Genomic DNA, 20,261 nt, shown 5'->3' with positions numbered 1-20,261 from the left:
TTTGCTTTGCTTTGCTTTTCCTTCTCTTCTCTTCTCTTCTCTTCTCTTCTCTTCTCTTCTCTTCTCTTCTCTTCTCTTCTCTTCTCTTCTCTTCTCTTCTCTTCTCTTCTCTTCTCTTCTCTTCTCTTCTCTTCTCTTCTCTTCTCTTCTCTTCTCTTCTCTTCTCTTCTCTTCTCTTCTCTTCTCACTTCCCTTCCCCCTTCCCTTCCCCCTTCCCTTCCCTTCCCTTCCCTTCCCTTCCCTTCCCTTCCCTTCCCTTCCCTTCCCTTCCCTTCCCTTCCCTTCCCTTCCCTTCCCTTCCCTTCCCTTCCCTTCCCTTCCCTTCCCTTCCCTTCCCTTCCCTTCCCTTCCCTTCCCTTCCCTTCCCTTCCCTTCCCTTCCCTTCCCTTCCCTTCCCTTCCCTTCCCTTCCCTTCCCTTCCCTTCCCTTCCCTTCCCTTCCCTTCCCTTCCCTTCCCTTCCCTTCCCTTCCCTTCCCTCTCCTTCCCTCTCCTTCCCTCTCCTTCCCTTCCCTCTCCTTCCCTCTCCTTCCCTTCCCTCTCCTTCCCTTCCCTCTCCTTCCCTTCCCTCTCCTTCCCTCTCCTTTCCTCTCCTTTCTCCTTTCTCCTCTTTTTTTTTTTTTTTTTTTTTTTTTTTTTCCTTTTAGCATTTTAAATTGTTTTCTATTTCCCTGAAGGTATTTCAATATTTGTCCTTACATAAACATTAACACGGAGGTGTGGAATATTCTAAGACACCTCAGAAATATTCTTCCCTGGATTAGCCAATAGCATGAGGGTTCTGCAGATGGCAGGATGTGGCCACTTCAAGACAGCCAAGAATCTGGGTCTCCACCCTCATTTCTGAGCATGTGTAACCAAGCTGTCTGTCTGTCAGACAGTGGGAGAGAGACCAGTGTGGGAACTGTATGTACTATTGGAAAGCTTTTTAATGAGTATCACTGTCATAATTAAGAAATTATCTTTATGCATTTAAACAGAGGCCCCACTTATGTGCTGTATGAAATTCTTACTCTGCATCTCTGGAAATCATAGAATATTTCTTTTCATTGGCTGGGAACCCACAATTTAGCACATGTATTATGGTAAGTATGAAAGGATTTTTTTTTATGATCCATTAAGATTAAGACGTACATGCATGCATTGCCAACAAGCACACCATCTAATCAATCTTGCATTCCATTATTCTGTTTCATACTATTTTGATGGGAAAATTCCTCTGGGTGGGCCATCATTCCTTTTATAAATTAAGAAATAAAATAAACAAACAAATAACCCACCCACAACCCAGATTCATTCTAAGACTCAGAAGGTTCTTATATTAAATGACTGCATCCCAAATTAACATCTATTTTGTATTTAAGTTCAAGTGATTTCAATGAAAATTCATGGTGGTTGTGCACATTTGGGAAAGGAAGGATAAACCCCCAAATACTATACATCTTCCTACCAGGGAAAAACCAGTGATGTAGAATATTGTAGAATCATTTATTTATACTGTATACAATAGTTACTGAACATAGGTGGTCACAGACTACATGCAGGCAAAACCTTATTTAGAAGTCTTAACCCAAAAGCCACTTTCCAGTTCTCAGGAAATAATTCTCACCAAGAACTGGATGTAATCAAAGAGCATAAGATAGGCTGAACTCTCTGGTTGTTTACAAAAGCTCCCCCATAAAAGTGAATCACCAAAAACTAATAGTACAACATTCCTTGAGAGTGCATGTATTCCTCATAGACTAAAAAGGAATGTATAAGATTATGTTTAACAAAACCACCTGGTGACTCCTACCATAACGAAAGAAAGTTAATATTTTCAAAGGTGCTTAAGGCTCTGACTTTAGTGAAAGTAAGGTTTTATGTTCCATAAAGGATTAAACACCAAGTCCACACACAAGTAGGATTCAAAAAGTGGTCATCTTGAAGCCTCCAGGTGCTATATACTATTATTGTGAATATTCTCTATCATACTATTCTATCATACTATTGGTGTGAATATTCTCTAGACACAGAGATGGGGTTCATCTGACCAAGTATAGTCATTTGCACTACAGAAATCTGTATCTGAGCTCACTCCTTTTTTTGTCCATGGAGGGAAACTGTCACTTCCGAGGTGACAGTAATCTCATCCTGAAGTAAATATCTAAACTAGGGCAGATAAGACTTTACTGCCAATAAAAATATCTGGAAAGAGACTGGCTGAGGTGTCAATTTCTACATTGAAGGCATCTTTTGAAGAGGTCTAAATTCATGTGAGATGAATGCTAGGGCTTGAATTTTGGCTGTTTTTACACAGAGAACTAGCCCAGTTTTGACAGCACTGAGTAGCTTGTCACCTACTTAGTGTTTGGACGTATCTAAGCTGTAGAAGTAAGGTGTCTCTGTTCTTAAATCCTTTGGGAATTACAATGCTAAAAGGCCTCTCAGAGCACACCATTATGCTCTGACAGGTGAAGTATCTTAACGAAGTGTTGCTTGTTGCTATGGCTTTCTTCTTTCAGAACTCCAAACAAGGGCCTCTACCATGCATACAGCTGTGGCTGTGTCCCCCTGGCACAGGAGGTTCAGGTTTCCCTTCACCCTGTGGGCTTCTAGAATGACATCTCCCACCTTGTCCACAAGCACCCTAACCCTGGTCACAGGCTCCATCTGTCTTGTTGGAGGTGGTAGTTCTTTTTGTTTGTTTGCTTGTTTGTTTGTTTTTTAATGCCAAAATTTAAAATATCTATTGAACCAGAGAGACCAGATGGGATTCTGACATTTGAATGTTAGTGATAAAAGACTTCATGCATAGGTGAAGGGAGAAGTGAGTGAACTGGGTTATAGCCAGTATTCTAAGAACAGTTTTACTGTTTGGCATGAGATAAATCCTGGATAAAATATGTGAAATGCAAAAATGAGAAAAGATATGTCTCACGGGAGGAAAAATATTTCACTTTTATAAAGGAAATCAGAGGTACTATCATAGTTCCCTGGTTCATATCATTTTTTACATAGTATGCAGGTGACTTGCTTTTTGTGTACTATAATGCTGCAGTAGACTCTGAAAGTGTGAAACTGGAGCAAATCAAACAAATAAACCCAAAATGATTGAGACATTTAACTGATTCTACGTTTATACAGCAAGTATGAGATTACTGTGAACACAGCCTACATAGCTGTGAATTTTTTGCATGTGTTCTTTGATTTTCAAGAGCAGAAAGTAGGAGGCAAGTTTATTAAAGCTGATAAGGGAGGTGGAGGATTTTGCAGGAATATGCTTGAGCTCACTCACCTCTCTCAGACTTCCTTCTGTTAACTTTCTTGTGTCTCTACAAATCCCAGAGGCTTTGGAGCTCAATCTTTAGGCTGTAGTAGAGTATTTAAGCAAATATTTTAATAGCTTTTCAACTCTTGTTCAAACACATGCATTGCTCAGCAGCAGTTCAAGGGTTAATAAAAACACACAAACATAATTTACTATAATTTTATCATTCATGTATAGAATCAAGACATTTTCAGCAACACATAAGCCATTTTGCAGTTCATACAATGTAGAAAATGTCAGTTTAGGTGGCAAATAAGTTATGAAAACATTGTTTTTCTCACGTGCTTTACACTGGAGGATCTCAGTTCACCTTCTGTCAGGAAGGAGCAACATTCTCAGAAGTTTCCCTTCATGTTAGTGCTTATTTAACTGCACACCTGGAGACTGAACAGCTCTGATTCTTAAGCAAAGGAGACTTAACAGTTCACGTTCTCTCTGGATATTTAGTTCTTTCTCCGAGGAAAGAGAGAAAAGGTTCTTATCCATCTTAAAATTGGATATCCCAAAGTGATAATATTTGAAATCAATGAAAAAATTCACATTCCTGTTATGTTACTTACAGATCAGTAAACCCTCATGACTGTTCCATTAGTTTCAGCAAGTGCTGAAGTGCTTCTGAGCAGTTTGTGAAAATATTTTTAAAATCAAGTTGCATTGAAATGCAACTGCTTAGGGAATGAAGGCTAGGCACAGTATAACCCAAATGAGAATTTGGTCTGGACAGAATGGTAAGTATTTAAAATTCACTCTGGGCACTTTAATGACTCTCCCTCATTTACTTTATGATACTAGTGATGTCATTAAGATCCTACTGCACATGATTAGTGAAGTAAATGGAAGGAATCTACACATGTGGGAGAACTAGGAGAACCTCAAAAGCATGAAGGTCCATGTGAGTTATTTAAATGTATATGCTCTTTACTGTGGGGTTGGAAAAAATATGCAAGCAGCCACTCTTGAAACATCAGAAATTCTGCTTTCAGCTTCTCTTCTGGCAATTCTGGAACTTCATATAGGTTCTGGTTTGAATTTAAGGCTCTAGATGAAGTTCAGAAGTGTCCCTATTTCTTCCAATTTGGCTTGGTCAGCTCTTTCACTTAAATGAGTTTTTATTGCTTTATTTTGTATGAGCTGATGGTATTGATAATAACTAAACATCCCCATTTGTTATTTCTCTCTAATAGACATATTCCCAAGTTAAAAGGCAGATGCAAGTTTGATATAGCATTAATTTGCACAGCTCTCATTATTTTGTCTGAATAGATTAAACCCAAAACTCCATATTAGAAAACCTCTCACACATGGGATAAGTGTGGGCAGTAGTTCAGACTCACTTCTACTCAGTGTTAAATCACGCATTCTATTTTTAAGATAAAATTTAAAGAATCCAGTGGTTTGTTATTTCATGTGAATAAAAGCTGCTGTATTATAATGGCTTAAGTACATGTCATACCTTATTCAGATGTATCCCCTAAGTGGTTTATATTTACTCTGTAAAGTTTATCCCATACAGATTGTTTATATTCACCTCTGTTAATGACAGAAAGTTTACCAATAAACCAAAGACCTGTGCTCTCAGATAGTTTAAGTCAAGGATTTTTAAACATGACTCCAATTTATAATTCCTCTACTTCAATACTGGAACAAGATGGCTAAACTTAGGCAAGTAAAAATCATGTAATGTTTCTGTTTAATTTCCTTGGCAGTAGAGATGAAACTTCTAGACTGAAATGATATTGTATGACATTTGAACCAACAGTCTGGCTAAACAGTCTTTTCCTTCACTTTTGGCTGTCTGGATCAATTCTTTGATGAGTTTGCTAACAAAGAGCAAGACTGATTGTAATCTAGAATCATAGAGTCGTAGAATATCCTGAGTTGGAAGGTATCCACAAGAATCATAGAATCCAACTCCATCTCTACCATGTTATTTGTACATGAGTGTAATTCTACTGACTTTGGTTACTTTAATCCTGATTTACACCATTGTAAGCAAAGATCTCAGTTCTTGTCCATATCAGCAGATGCATATTTAATGTGAGGATTGTGGCCACGTACCTGTAAACAAAGAGAGAAATAAAAGTTTATTCTGATCACTTCTAATCTTTGAGTGACTGTTTACACTGCCTATTTAAAAAAGTAATTTTAAGTATAATTCCATAAATAATAAACACAGTATTCCAGGTCCTTTTCCAGAGGGAGTATACTTAGCAAAAGGAAGGAATGTTGAGGTCCACCTGTAAAATTATTTGTCCCTATAAGAACAACAGGCATATGTTCTACATCACATTTGGGCCCAGTTTCTATGGCCCAGAACCAAAGTAAACACATTTTTCTGATGTAATTGTTGATTCTAGTTGAATTAGTGCAATGCAGTCATAGCTGTGAGAAACATTTTATTTGGACCAGCTCTCAACCAGAACTCAGAGAGGTTGCCTACCTGGCAAACCAGCAACAGTAGCTTGTTTTCACAAAGTTCTCCAAGTTTTGTACTCAGAGGAGCATATAAAAACATTTTAAAGCATGGGCTGTGGTTCTTCTCCAACTGACACTTGAGTAAATCAGAAGTAACTACAACGAAGTCAAATGCAGCCCTCCTGGTATATACGGGATAGGCTTTATGTTCGACTCCCTTGCTGTTTTCTACTCTGATGTACTTAGCACTTTGAGGAACATACTCATATCATAGAATCATAGAATGGTTTGGGTTGTAAGTGACCTTAAAAATCATATAATTCCAACCCCCTTGCCATGGGCAGGGACACCTCCCAGTAGACCAGATTGCTCAAAGCCCCATCCAACCTGGCCTTGAACAGCTCCAGGGGCAGGCCATATACAGCTTTTCTGGGCAACCCTAGGCCTCACCACCCTCAGAGTAAAGAATTTCTTCCTTACATCTAATCTAAGTCTACCCTCTTTTAGTTTAAAGCTGTTACTCCTTGTCCTGTCACTACACTCCCTGATAAAGAGTCCTTCCCCAAATGTACGGTTTGGGGTCACATACCATGATAGTTTTACTCCTCCCTTCATTTCCCCAGTGCACATGCTGGCCACCAGACCAATGTGTACCAATAGTAATAATAACTTGAGCTTACTATCTGGATGCTTTGCCAAAAATGCCGACGTTGCACTAACTAGTTTGAAATCATACCACTATATGCAGTCTAAACTGTCCTAATTCACATGCTTAAAAAATGAGGGAAAGTAAGAGAGAAATGTAGGTTTTTTTCAACCAGCACAGAAATAGCAACTGCTTTATAAATTATATACTTTTGAAGGAAAAAGAATAAAATTACAACAGAAAGATATTTTTTTTCAAAGTTTTAATAACTACACATCATGTAGATGTACTAAAGTCAGCAAAGCTCTCTGTTTTGACTTTGGGAGGCTCAGGGTTTAACTAAGTTTTAGAGGGATAAAAAACCTCATTCCTCTGAAGATAGGTATATTAATAAGTAAGCCATAGGTAAGCAACTGAGGTTTGAGAAACCCAGGAATAAACACACAAAAATGGTGGCTGACTAAAACTATTTACAAAATCAAAGTGCTATTTTGTACATATTTTCTGGTATGAAAGAGATTGCACATTTGATTTACTTCTTTTTGTTTTGTTTTGTTTAAATATGGTTTAAAATCACTTCTTAAACTGTATCTTTTAAAACTATTTTCAATATTTTATTATTTTATTACTATTTGGTATTTATTATTTGCTGATTTTAAGGGACAAACAAAAGCCAAATAAAAGCATTATAAACTAGTTTTTTAACTAAATTCTGGAAAATATTTCATTTTGTCTTCCTTTAAAATGAATGATTCCTGTTATTCCTATAACTTCACATTACATATACATAGATATCTGTTGATACCTGCCTATTTATTCATCTAAAGTAATTGGGAGAAGATTCAGCTTATTTTTTTCTTAGCAATGGAAGGGAAGAACTAGAGAGAAAGAGAAACAGCAGGTGAGAAAGGTAACAAGAGAAAATAAGGGAGCAGTCGTAACTTTAGGTTTGGAAAAGTACTTTTGCTATGCTCTAATAATAATCCAGCAGAGTGCAAAAACAAGAGCATGTAATGACAGGAATTTTCAGTGGTAGGAACAATGTGATTGCCTGAAGACTGAATTTAACTTTTTGCCACAGAAGAACCAGTTGAACATTCTCACTGACATTGTGTGTGTACATGGAGAGGAAATAATGTAGCATATCTGTATCCAGTGTTCCCAAACAATTCCCAGAAAGTCATCCAGTTACCTAAGAAATAAATGGTCCTTTTACCTTCTCCCCCCTCCCTCTCCCTTTCCCTCCCCTCCCTACAATTAAATAATGTTGAAAGCTATCTTTCTTCTGCTTCCTATAATATTGTACAGGTGGTTCATTCATTGAAAGCACCTTCTGCTGTTCCAGTTAGATTATCATACAAACAAACAATGGAAACCTCTGACCTAGAAACAAAACAAAACAAAATAATAATAAAAAAAAGATACTAGACATTGAATTCACAAGATTTCTTCAGGTTTACTTACTCTCTTCATTCAAATCCTTATGTGAATCAAAAAGAATTAGCCATAAACGCTTTTAAACAAAAGATGTACATCTGGAAAGAGATTACTTTAACACAAATGTACAACAGAAATCTGGGAGTCACAAAATGATAATCTCACTGCATTCTTAAATGTCTTCAGCCAAAATACTTGGCATATAGTGTAAGTTTTCCCATTGGACCTCTTCCACCTTTATTCTTTCATGAAATGTACTCATTTAGCACGTGAAGGGAAATCTGGTTCTAGGTGCTTATTTAGCTGGATTTAGCTGTCTGCTAGTACTTATGCTGTGAGCCGTGCTGATGTTCCCCAGTGTAGATGTGTCATTAGCCAGTATCAAATCTCTATAGATTATATTATCTGTATTATATTATTATATTATCAGTCTCTATATTTATAATTTCTTTCAAAAAACATCACTCATTTCTTGTTAGCCTTTCACTTATCTGATAAAAGCTTATTATGCGTAGAACATAAGTTTTTTACTAATACTTCTAGATTGGTTTCCTGAGCGATAAGTGGCAGCATCCAATGTATTTAACTCCTGCCTAAGTCTCAGGCATCTCAAAGTAGTAGGCAGCTCTCTTCTTAACCAAAAAACGCCCATAGGCACTTTGCAAATTTTATCACTCATGCACTGCCAGAGATGTTTGCTGCTGGGACATAATGCTTGTCTTCCTAACACAATGACAGTCCAATACAGTCCAAATTCTGTCTCACTTTTCTTGAGGAACTGAAGTTAATGTATTAAGAACTAGAACAGACCAGAAGTCTACAGAGACAGGAGATAAAAATAATTCTATAAGAAATTGCATTTAATATTAATAGTACATTAAATATTAGTTATATTATAAATATTACTACTAATAATATAAATACTATAAGTTACTAATACTAATAATAGTATAAAAATACAGACACCTCAGGAGAAGCCCAAACCTGTACACTGCCCAGTCAGGAAAGTAAGGTAGGAATATTATAAGGTTAAACCCATGGGATTTCCCTTTTAAATTCTGGGGTTTCCTATCCTTCTCCAGGGACATCCTCGGCAGCTTAGGCAAATACTTTAGGGTTGCCTAAACCTGTGACTAAATGTGTGCATAATTGATGATGCCCCTCTGATAACTTTTGAATTTGCTGACTGTTTCCACATTTCAGATATCTTTCAGACATGAAGTTCCAGCATGCACTGTGAAGGCAGACAGCTGTGTAAATGACAAAGGCCTTATTAACGCTGATGATGAAAGGCTGTGGTGCAAACTCAGCTGAAAATGAAACTAGACACCATAGAAAAGCTTAATTTGAGATATGTTCATAATTAGTTAATGGAGAATACATGATTCTCTCCTCTGAAGAGTTATGATACCTAATAGTTAATTTTTTCTCACTTTGGAATATTCATGATGTCTCTGCCATGTAGATTCTATAACAACCATCAAGAGTAAACTCATGATACAACATTTGTATCATTCATGTAAAAAATGTCAGCAAACCATGAAATGCAAACCTATCAGAAAAAAGGCTGATTTTTTTTGACATGCATGAGATGATCTCTCTAAAGTACTTCAGCTACATTTCTTAACCAAAACTAAAAATAGGAAAATCTCTCTCTCTATATATATGTATATGAAAGAATGGAGTAAAAGTTAAATAAAATAAAATAAAATAAAATAAAATAAAATAAAATAAAATAAAATAAAATAAAATAAAATAAAATAAAATAATAAAGAAATTTAGAAAAAGAATGTAACTAGGGAGATTGTCTCCTGGAGAAGCAACAGACAGGACGCCACAACATGTTGGTGCAACTGGAGTGTAATTGGACCACCAGAAATGACATGCTCATCATTGGTAACAATAGCTTTCTTAGTCAAAATGAGAATCTTTCACCTGCTATTACACCAAGTTTAGCAACCACAAAGTCGGACTGCACTCACATAAATGTGTCTAATGCAGAATGCCCCACACAAAATATAAACTGCAGTTATATAGAGATGCAGAAAGAGTTGGAAGGGCAGTGGTGGCTTCTCATGCACCTCAGATGTCTCAGGGATTTTCTTTCATGACTCAGCTGGTTCAACGATAAGAAGCCTGGGAAAAACAAACAAACAAATATGCAAAATAAAACCCCACACCTTTGGTTTGAAATAGAATAAAATACAAAAACCACCTAAGGAAAGACACAAAATCAGTGCTAAGACAGGTGAAAAACCTTTGGAATAGATACAGAGAATTAAAAAAAAAAAAAAAAAAAAGTTTACAAATGTCAAGCATTTATCATGATGAGCTGTATTTTTTTCCTAATAAAATGGACAAGAGAAAACAATGTAATTTTCCTTGCATGTTATTGAGAAGGGCAGCCTGCAGTACTCCAGCATGCTCTAGAAAACAGGTAAAAGCTAAGACTGGAGTAGCACCAATGCCAGAGGTTAGACTGGAAAACAGTTGGAGTCTGATTTCCCACAGACCAACTGTACAAATTTTACAGGAGGGCAAAATGAGCTTCAGCCTAGTAGAATGGTCTCAAACAAAGCCAAAAGAATGAAATTAATACTTTGTCTTTCTCATCTCATTTTCTTCTGGAGACCTCAAAAGATCTTTGAAAGGAGTTAGAAGGTCTCTGCAAGGGAGAGCACCTACCTATACCTATAGCACCTACCTCCCTTGTCCAATGCAACCATATTTGAGTTACCATAGTGAAGAAATGTGTTTGCAAACAAGCTATGACTTGTGCAGTAAAATGTCATTTTAGCTCTTCAGGAACATTCTACCATTGCTCTTCATGGTTCTCTTAATTCTGCCAGCTAGCCTGCTCCTAAATTCGAGGTAGCCAGGCCTCCTATTAGAAATGCCTGAGTTTCCTGTACAATCTGTAGTAAGAATAGTTGCATTTGAATGCCTCTAGAGGGAGAGCCTGTGTGACTTATGTACTGTCAGGAAAAATAACACCTTAACCTGGGAAATCTGCTTTTCTAAGGCCAGAACATTTAGACAGGGTTTATTTAGGTGAACTTGATCAGATCTCCAACTTTTAGTCCTAGAGTATGATGCAGTTTACATGTTCATCAGAAGCTATACTTTGCAACTCTCTTCATATATTTTGTCAGAGTTGTATTACTCATTCACAGTAAGAACACTTAAATATTAGAAAACCTGAGTGGACTTAATTAGGGAATGCTTCAAACACTCTGGTGATTGTTTTTTTTTTTTTTTTTTTTTTTTTTTGTGTTTAAACAATAAAATATCATGGATAAATAATAAATATTATTACTATTATGCTTTCTTGGATTAATTAAAAGGGATTTCCACAGTATTTCTTTATTTTGTTTCAGGTTGCAAGTCTTGGTTCCCTGAAAATAGCTTTCTTCCTTAACATATCTAAGGCAACCTATAACGCATCTGAATGCACAGATAGATTGTTTTAAAATTATTTTATTCTACTGAACTTAGATTTTATTATGTGTATACCATACCAGGTAGATAAATGTTCTTAAGAAACTGCTTTTGCAGTTATGCCTTTTTATTATTATTATTTACTTTTATTGTTTTCCTCCCAGATTTATATTCCACATACCAATATTTATTAATGGAGAGAGAAAAATGCAAAGATGCAATGATCATGCCCTTTCTTTACTGTTCATTTTGGAGCTGTATCTAAGCTATACTGAACAGCCTTGTTTCAAGCCTTGAACTTACGAACTGATGATTTTATGAAATCCAGCTCTTACTGTTACTGCAATATAATCTTCATTCACTTCATCACCCTTTTCATTTACTTTTTTTTTTTTTTTTAAATTATTTATTTTTCTTTTTTTTTTTTTAAATTTTTATTATTATTATTATTTTTTTCCTGCATAGTCAGATTTTGCTTTCTTTTCCTTCAGGGACACATGGATATCCATGCTCACTTCCATCCACCCTAAGTTGTGGCTGACACCAGCGATCAGATAGACAGTTCCCCAAACCCACAAGCTCACACCAACATCAGTGGCTGAATGTTCTTCCATGCAGTGGAGGCATGATCTAGTCTCAGAATGTGTTTGGCCTTCTCATCTGCTTCCTGAGAGTTGAAGATAAGTTTGTCTTTTGGGCTTTTCCTTTTCTTTCCGTGTTCAAGAGTGAACTGGGCAGCCATTTGCAGTTGTTGTTGTTGTTTGTTTGTTTGTGTTTAAATCCAGAAAAAAGATAAGCTGCTATTAATTTAGCATGGGTTTCTTCATGAAATTAATCCATTTCTGTCAGCTATTTCTTTTAGTTTGGAAGCAATATATTGCCAACAGTATTTTCCTGAAAAAAAAAAAAAAAGATTGCAATAGATGGTACAAAAAACATAGCAGGGACATTTCCGGCAGCCAAACATATTAATTCATTTAGGTCCACTATAGAACTTCGAGTAATTAAATCTGTTCCCAGTTCTGTAATATTGCTGGAGGAAAGCAGTCTAGAAACCTTCACCTGGGCGGTCAGGCAAGGAGGAGAGAGGTTGTAGACATCACCAGATGGCGCTGGCAGATACGGCGTGCAAGAATTGCACAGACTGAACGCTGATCTGCTCTCACTTGCCTACAAACCAAAGCTGTTGTTTGAAAAGTTGTCAGGAGAAGCATCAGTTTCCTCCCTGCTCTAATTCCCCTCTGAAGAGCTCCTCAGAGAGGCATTGCATTCTAAGCAGTTGGGTTTGGGTAGACGTTTCAGGGAGCATGCTTTGCCTAGGTGCTCAGTGGAGAGGCCTGTGCTAGGAAACCTGTTGTCCTCTGTGCCAGCAAGAACACCCAATGTGTCAATAGTGAGTGGCAAACCTTGGGTTCTGAGCCTTGGATCTGTCTGCTTGAACCTTCTTTGTCCACTAACCGAAGAATTAAACATAAATGGTTAAAAATATTGGCTTTTTGTGGCTGAATAAATTGACATCATCTTTATGGCTGGACTGTATTGCATGGTATAAATATATGGTACTATGTGTTGGTGTTTTCCAGTCACTGGTATCCCCAAATGACTTGCAACCTGCTAAATGTAGTGTGAGACTTCTGCTTCTGTGCACTGAAATTGCTCAATTTCAGAGTTAAAAATAAAAAGTAATAAAATTCAGTAATTGAAAAGAGCCCAACACCATTGTGCATACTCTCTGGATCCAAAAGATGTGAATACTGTTTATTCCATTTAAGCAATTTGGAAATGTAGGGACTATCATTAGAGTTGGGATGACTTTCCCCCCTCCTTCATATGAATACATGAGGGCATTTTTCATGTTTGCCTGTTAATTAAAAATATAGGTTTTTGATGATATTTTTGTTTAGAAAAAAAAAAAATGGGAAAAGGTTATACCAAAATTTGGAAAAATACTTTTTAATATTCTGATTGTTAAAATGGAAAACATTTATCTATTTTTGACTTTTGGTAGGAAATTTTACTTTATTATTTATTTATTTATATTATTTGGTTATCTGTATCAGTTACCTTATAACAGAATCCTGCTAAAACATTAAAATGAACATATCTCCCTTCTTTCTTTTCCCATTCCTCAACTGTTTGTGGGTTCTTTTCTGGTCACAATTGGTTGGGGGATCTGACTTGTGTTTCAGTGTTAGTGCACTGAGAAAAAGTGCTATCTTCTATATCATTAAAATCACTCCCTGCATCCTCTAGGGTTATTTATATGTCTCTGATTCTTACATGACCCAGCTTGATCCTGTTTAGCTTGTAAAATTTGAGAGGATCACAGCTCAAAGGGCTGTGGTAGGTGGACTGTCTAATTTTAATTCCTTGATGACCTCAGAGATGATCCTGTGTATACAGATACACACATACTCATCTGGGGCTGCATCCGGTAAGGTGCAGAGCAACGTGGCTGTGCTCCAGCAAAGCACTTAACCAACCACTTAGCATAGAACCCCTGGGCTCAAGCCAAGAAGGAGGTACTGTGACATGACTTGCATTGTGAATTGCATTTAGATTTATGGCTAGAGTTGGTCTGAAAATCAGGAGAGGTAATCCAAATATAGTGTTTATTTTGCATTGAAAGGAGGTATTCATAAAGGTTAACTTAGTCTAATAGAGTCACTTACAAAGGCCCTCTGGGGAAGTCCATCTTGCTCCTCTCACTATAGAGGATGTCTAGAGAGACTAATCTTGTGACGATAAAGTGAGCCTTTGTGAATACTCTTCAAAATGTCATGTACATAATATTCGCTGACCTGATACAGCTCTTTGACTTTGGGTAAAGTTTCTGAAATGCTCTAAAACATTCCAACATTTTGGAAAGTGTTACCTCTTTGCTTAATCCTCAGGTGGCTGGTGTAATATCTAATATCTGGAACTGTGTTTAGAGCTGAACCTTGCTTTCAATGCTGGTGTTAAACACAGCTTTATCCTTGCAAGTTTTCAATTGTTCCTTCAGTTTACTGACTGAGGTGGATCACTGACACATCTGTGTATCATATGATGTTGATTTTTTCAGTGACAGCTTCTGCGAAAGTGATGCACTTCTCTAAGTTGTTAAAGTTGCTTTATGGTTTTCAGCTCCTCTCCTTCACCTAAGCCAGATACAGGGACAAAGTTGTGTTGAACAAGTGAAGACTAAGATATTAACATGGACAGTGAGTGTACAGTGAATATGCAATTTGCATGATATTATAGGTTAAAAATGATAGTACATGTCTCTAGGATATTTTGTAGTATAAATACATGAAAGTGTGTTAGAGCTTGTCTTTTTAGGTTGCCTTTGCATTCACCATTTTAAGACTTTTTTGAGGGAGGCCTTCAAAATTTGTCTGTTTTGAATGCAGAATTAAATTTGAGGTAAATCTTTTGGGACACTGGCAGTCATAATCTTCTGCCATGAAGAGCAGAAAAGGAGAGGTCAAGGTACAAAATCTCAGTAGATGCTGCTGAAGATGATTGGTAGAAACTTGCTCCCTCATAGTTTAGATGCATTACATTAATGTGTTGTGGTAAATGACGGATTTCAAAGAAAGAGGACAAGCCTAAGAGAGATTATAGTACCTCCCAGTTCTGTGCATAGATTCTGGTTACCTGTGGCTGGATCTGTTCTCTTGACAGCTTTCCAGTGCTCTATCTTTCCAGTTCCTTCAGCATTTAATGTGTGTCTTCTTTCAGCTAATAACCCTGGCATCAGGGCATTGTTGCAAATAAATACAAATTTTATTTGGCAAACCTTACCCTTTGGAATGTGAGGATTATTTAGTAGTCTTTGTCCTACCTGATTTACTCTGATGTAAGATAGCAGCTTTAAATATTTTTCCTTCTGCCTGAGCCCAATTCTAAGCAAGGGGAAAAAAGGCAGGTGATCAAAGCAATGATTTTCTTTTTCTTGGTGAAATATTAAACTACTGCCTTTGTCTGTTGAAATAAGAAAAAATACATCTCACACTTATTTTGGTTTTGATCTTATAACCAATACACAATTTGTAAGAAGTCAAGTGATACACAAGCAACAAAAACAATCACTAACAGCAAACTGATTTCTTATCTGTATATTTTCTCTCCAATGCCTGACAAATGCATCTAATTTTCTATCATGCCCAGTTCGTTATTGCTTCTATGGAGGCAAAGGGAAGACTAGGGAAGGATCTGTGCCATTTAGACAGCACAGCTGTGGAAGTTACTCAGTACCTGAGGGAATGTTTTGATGGACCGCCATAGAAAGGGAACTGTTTCCTAGGGGGAAAGAGTCCATTGGTATAAAGTTTATGTCCTCCAATACACCTGCTGATTCACACACACACACACACACACTAATAATAATAATCATAATAATAATAAACGATGTACCTATGTGTTTATGTACACATTCACATATATTGTGGGAAGGAAGATCCTTGAAATGCATTTTGTGGCTGAGCAATTCACACTGTAGTGTTGACAATAGATGGAGAAGGATGTGGCCTGTTTTGGAGCTCATATCTTTCATCATCTTCTGAAGTACACCATCAGTACAGAATATGAGACTCCTGTTTTATTTTGTTTCTGTTTAAAAGAGGTAAAATTAAAAATAAATAAATAAATAAATAAAAAGCACACGAAGACACACGCTAAGGCTGTAAAGGCTCCAAGATGGAACAACTCCTGAAAGATGCTAGGTCTATTGGAAATTAAAAATACAGATCTACTTCCTAGAAACAAGCTTCCTCTCCCAGGGATGAAGCAAACATATTGTTTGCTCCCTTCCTCTTTGTACACTAGGCTGACCTTCGCGTCAAATAAGTCAACCTAGCATGAGACCAACATATGGGACATTTGGGTCTTCCTCTGTACAAAATGTAAATGTAATTTTTAGGCAATATGGGACCCTCCGTGGGACAGACCTTCCTTCTCTTGAAGTTTCAAGACTCTCATTGACTTCTGTGGAAAGGGGACTGGGCATTGTGCTTGCCTCTGGAAAAACAAACAATAAAACAACAAGTTATATAGATCCTTGAAAGTCCATAATATAGTAATTACTCATGCAAATGTAATATTGAGACTGTTTAAAATGCATATTAGTTGGAAAATGCATAACAATGTTTTATATTTTCTTTACAAATAGAGCTTTTTTATGTGCAAAGTACTGGATAATGTGGCATTGACACTGCAGTGAACAGCAATACCTTTAGAAGAAGAATAGAGGGTATGGAAGGGCTGAGGAAAAGCACTTGATTATAAAATAAAGCACCAAATCCTTTATTTGAGAGAGGATCCCAGTATAGTATTATGTGATATTGAGCTTCCAGTGTCAATCTCTTAGAATTTCCATGACATCATGAACATCTTGGGACAGAGTTTGCTATGCATTTTTATGAAAGGAAAAATACAAAGTTTTTGTATGCTTAGGAAAAAATGAGTTTTCTAACTTCTGCAGTACTGCATCAAACCTAAAGTACTCAAGATTTGTTCCAAAGGCTTTGATTGTGCATTCACCTATGCTCATGGACATACACAGATCGTAGTTAATGCCTACTCCTCCAAAAAGTACATGAGAATATGGATCTTCTCTTGTAAAACAAGACTAAAAAAAAGTCTGGAAAATGTTATATAAAACCACAAAAATTTATTAAGGAAGAAATACCCAAGCCTAGAACCAGCTACACTTTGGTGGGTGGAGAACTAAAACTGTGTTTGTGCTTCTCCACGGTATATTCTGAAGGAAGAGGTTGGTCCTTCCCCTTGTAAAGTCATACCTCACCATTCTTATGTATTAGCCTTATGTGAACTATAATAGTCAGGTAATTATTAGAAATATCTTCCTCTTACTAGAGGCTGTAAAATAGACAGTGCAAAAATGTAATAACTACTGTAGCTGCTAAGTAAAAAATATCCTCTTTTTTAAGCATTCCAAAATACTATTCATGCAAAGGTTATTGGGCAAAACCAAACTTAAGGCAAAACAGATTAATTTCCATGTTTATATAGCACTTTATGTGCTCCCTACAAATCAGGCTGTGTAATGATGGGACTGACCTCTAAGTATGGGAGTGCAAATAGGCATAATGGATCACCTTCTTTCTGTGAGAGAAAAACCTTCTCCTGGAAACAGACAAGCCAAGCAGTGTGCATTTTAATTAAAATCACATCCTGGGCATTTAAGTTTTCAAAAATTATTAGTATGACAGAGGTTACATTTTCTTGTGACTACTATTATTATTGTCAGACTGCCTGTTTCAAGTGGGGGGATGAAGGTTACATATGGGATAGGGGAATGTAAAGTTAGTTGGAAAGGGTTAGTACACAGGGCTGTAGCCTTGGAATGCTCTTTGTTGGCTAGCGGTCTCTTGCTGTCTTGTCTACAGCTGTGCAAAAGACCCCTTAGGATATTATGTATAGCCCTCAGCAGTGAGTGTAGTGCTATAAACTGCAGGTGACTCCGGTCAAATCCAATTTCTCTTCCTGAATGGAGCACATACTATCACTGGTGCATATTCCTTGCCAAGATAAACAGGGATAACAATTTTACAGATTATTATAGAGATTTTCTTTCAAATTTATGCTTGGAATTGTTGTATCATTTAAATAATTTTGCATTGTTTGCATTCCTACGCTTGTAATTGAACCTAATGGAGGCTGATGGAATAAGATGACATGTGGGTGCATAAAAATAGTCTTACAGATGAAAAGATGAGCAGTTTAGCTTAGTAAATAACCACACTTATCTTTCATGTAGCAATTCTAGAACACACAGAGAGGCTTTCTAGGAAAGTCCTAATTTCTTTTACTACTCACGCTGACATTTCTATGATTCATGAATATGCATTTTACAAACAAAGCTGTGCCGCAAAGGCATGAAATGACCTACCCAAAGCTGTACTAAAACTTGTGGTGCAGTCAGCAGTTGACTCATATTACTAAATCTGTTTCATTCTATTGTATTATTCTTTGGCATTTAACTAATATTCATTCCTTGAAAAGTCTTTCCTTTTGGAAATAAGTTTTGTTTCAGATCTGCAGAGAAGAACCCATTTAAAAACAGACAAGGAAAAAAGGATTCCTTTAGGGAAAAGTATAAAGAAGGCAAAAGAAAAACAAATTATTTCATAGTTTAGAATTCCACTTTGAAGTGCATTTTGGTGATTATCAGATAAAACCTTAAGAACAGAATTAGAATGACAATATATATATTCTTGAAGCAGCTCTCTTTTTAATGGATCTTTTGGAACTTGCCTAAGTTGCCATAAGAAGCCTGTTTTTATCATGCCATACTGTAAATATTTTAGAACTGAAATTCGCTTTTAATAAAATTAACTACAAGTTCAAAATATTTAATGGATTCCATGGCAGTAAAATTAAGAAGAATGTCATTCTGTCTCTTTAATGTGCCCCCAAACATTCTTGCAATGAATTAGAACGTTGGTTGTTATTTTTCAGCTCAGGACTTGGCAGGTGTGTAACGCGACTCCTGATAGCAGGACAGCAGATTACATTCTCCTGTAAAACCATTTCTAAGGGACTTGGCACAAAAACTGTTATTGCATGTCTGCAGGTGTTTAGTAATTGGATTAATGCAGAGCAGAAGGAATGTCTGACACCCCAGCACTGAGAAACACTGAGGAAAGACACATTCATTTCTGAGAGTAACCTGGAATGTATGATGACAGCCTGTTCACACACATAGAGCCAGATCTAAGCCTGAAAGTTTAAAATTAACTGCTGTGAGCAATCACCTTCCAGAGAAAAGTTTATCCAAACCTAAATACAATAACAGGAGTTCTGTAAGAAAGGGGGTAGGGAGCTTTGGACTATGTTTTGATCCTGTTCCAAAAGCAACTTGCATAACCTTAGCAAAAGTCTTTATATTATGCATATCACGGATCCCTAAAATCCTAGGTGTCTAATAAAAATGTCCTTGATAAACATATAGACCCCTGAAATTCTGTAAAGGTATAGAGACTATAATATAATCCCAAATCAAGGGCTTTGAAGGTAAATTATGTTCTTTTAAACATCTTGATCATGAATTAGAAAGGCTTTTGTAATGGCCAGAGACCAAAAACATAAATCTTGCTTTATCGATGAAAATATTAAATTAAGAAGTCCATCCACTTCAACTATTAAACTCTAGAAACAAATTTCTAAAAGGGTCTCAGTTTAGACCCTGTCAGTGCTCAGAAAAAACATTTGCATATGGTCTTTGAGTTCACATGTGCAGCTGACAGGTTGTCCTTGAGAATTCACTTGAGCATGGGTACTAGTTTAGAAGGCATCTTTTGCACATATGGCTTATAGATTAACTTTAACAGTGGAGGGATTTAGGGATAAAAACAATTCTGTTTTCCTGTGCTGAGAAAGCAGGACTCTTGAGAAACAGTTCTGCTGGTCATGCTCCTGGGAGGACAGGAGTGATGTGGGTCCAATGAAGGCATGTTAGGAAGTATTATCTTTTTTACCTCTCAGAGTATTATTCTATAGGTCTATACTGTGAGGAAAAAAAAAAAAAAAAAAGTACCAAGATGACTGAGCAATGTGCTTTTTGGCTGTCTGCCTCCCTTAGAAGCACTACCAGCTATATATATGTAAGAGAGACCAATAGAAACAGACTTTTGGCTTATTATAGAAGAGACTCCAAGTTTGGGTGATGCTTCACCCTTATTAGGGTTTAACCCAGTGCTTTTTCCAGACTCTGGAGATGTCTCAGGTGAGGATCTAAGCCCTTTTGACTTATTCCCCATCTCTTTGGCCTCCTCAAAGGTGAGGAGGGTGCAAAACCCCATGTCATTTTCTTACTGTGGTTGGTTAGAATGACAATTTATGGAAGTGAGCAATGGGTTAATATCAAGATGAAGCAAAATTTACAGCTCTTTATATTCCCAATATGAATTTTCTAACAAATGGGAATCCTAAGGGAGGAGAACTATTCTTAAGATTAAAATAGACATGTTACATTTTCATTACACCATATTGCCTATGGAAAATAAATGTTT

The 20,261-nt window shown here is 36.7% G+C and overlaps 1 protein-coding gene across 1 annotated transcript in view; it reads left to right on the top strand.

Annotated features, from left to right (window-relative positions):
* The window catches only part of LOC311434838 (uncharacterized protein), a 90,439-nt gene that overhangs the window by 56,671 nt on the left and 13,507 nt on the right, over positions 1–20,261 (top strand). The window contains exon 4 of the mRNA XM_084515338.1: positions 979–1,083. The gene's annotated coding sequence lies outside the window, so the exon portion shown is untranslated. The remainder of the gene's footprint in view (positions 1–978; positions 1,084–20,261) is intronic.

The sequence above is a fragment of the Aythya ferina genome, assembly GCF_964211825.1.
Source record: "Aythya ferina genome assembly, chromosome: 3".
NCBI lineage: Eukaryota > Metazoa > Chordata > Aves > Anseriformes > Anatidae > Aythya > Aythya ferina.
The sequence above is the reverse complement of the archived record's forward strand: the minus strand, read 5'-3'. Positions and strand labels throughout refer to the sequence as shown.